Raw genomic sequence first — 1367 nt, forward strand, 5'->3', positions numbered from 1 at the left:
ATCTCTTGAGTTTCTCCTTGTTCTTGCCCAGTGAGTTTCTGGAGAAGGACAATGGAAATTCATGTGCCAACAAGTAAAGGTTGATAAAAAACGTGTTCTTGATCAGTCTCATATTCTCGCAGGAAGCAAAGCTGGGGGGCACACAAAACAGATTGCGACTTCCTCCTCACCTTCCTGAAAGTAAAGTGAAGGAAGCCTCGGCTATTTTCGGGCACGCCTGTGAATTACTTAAGGAACGGTGAGGCGGAAGGTTACTACTATAAGCAGAAACCTCTGATCCAGCCTTGTAGTCGTGGAGGCGGTTTCTCTACCACCAGGGGGAGAAATCGCACCGCATCCCCGGCCTTGAGCGGTCTCACCCAGCGACAAAAGGCCGCGTAGAACTCTGGGAATTGTAGTCCTAGGGTTGTAATGGTCAATCTCGCGCGGTGCACCACGGGAGTTATAGTTCTAAAGACTATAAAGGGCCGTGGGTTCCTGGGTAGTTGCTTGTTTCCGTCGAGGTGACTGTCTAGGCTTCTTCTGAGGGATCAACTTGACTGGGTAAGTTTGATAGGAGGAAACTCCTATTCTGAGCTGAGGTGTATGCAGAGTTTTTCATATTCCAGCCGGTGTGGGGCTCCTCTTCGTATCCCAGGAACTTCACATTAATCTTTCATCCTGTTTCCTATTCAGGCGCCTCCAATAGCCACACACACCCTTAACTTTCTCACTGTCCTCGAGCTTTCACTCCCAGAGCCCCTGGAATCCCATCCCGCGCTCTCGTCTTACGACCCAGGCCCCACAACCCCACCCTGAGCCCACAGCTTCACCTCTGTGGAAACCTGGACTTTATGAGCCACACTTTCTATGTGCTTCACTCTTACCCTCACTTTGCTGAAAAAAGGTCACCATTCTTTCTTCCCCGTCCACGAAGAACCCAGGACTTGTCAGCAGACCCGGGTTCTAGTCTCACTCTGCAGCTCGCTCGCTGTATGACCTTGGGCAAATCATACAACTTCTCTGGGACTCACAGTCTTCATCTACAAAACGGAGATGACAATTACTCTGTCATTCTTAGGATGAGGCCGTGTTGTGGAGCCAATAAGCTAATATGTGTCAAAGTGTTTCCTAAATTGTAAAGCCGCCGCAACTGAGAGAGATTATTTTTTATTATTATTAATGCTCTGGAACACTCTTATCTTGGCTTCTTTTCTAGCTCTGCCCCCTTGTTGCTCAAGCCTGTCCCTTTAGTGCTTGGTGTCTCCATTCTCTAAGCACTTCTAATGAGTTTTAGTCTCCAAAGAGCTTTGCCTGAAAGGCAGCCCCAGAGAAGTGCTTATCTTGGACTCTGTCCTGAAATAGCCAGTGATGAAAAGTCCACACAG

The 1367-nt window shown here is 48.4% G+C and overlaps 1 protein-coding gene across 6 annotated transcripts in view; it reads left to right on the forward strand.

The window, feature by feature from the left end:
- The first annotated feature begins 443 nt into the window (after nucleotides 1–443).
- PAFAH2 (platelet activating factor acetylhydrolase 2) overlaps nucleotides 444–1367 on the forward strand; it is a 30015-nt gene continuing 29091 nt past the window's right edge. For 3 of the 6 annotated variants that reach the window (XM_015598963.2, XM_006924401.3, XM_025041371.1), the window contains exon 1: nucleotides 444–543. The gene's annotated coding sequence lies outside the window, so the exon portion shown is untranslated. The remainder of the gene's footprint in view (nucleotides 544–1367) is intronic. The other 3 variants (XM_025041368.1, XM_015598964.2, XM_025041369.1) reach the window with 2 other exon arrangements.

The sequence above is a fragment of the Pteropus alecto genome, unplaced genomic scaffold (assembly GCF_000325575.1).
Source record: "Pteropus alecto unplaced genomic scaffold, ASM32557v1 scaffold39, whole genome shotgun sequence".
NCBI classification, from domain to species: Eukaryota; Metazoa; Chordata; class Mammalia; order Chiroptera; family Pteropodidae; genus Pteropus; species Pteropus alecto.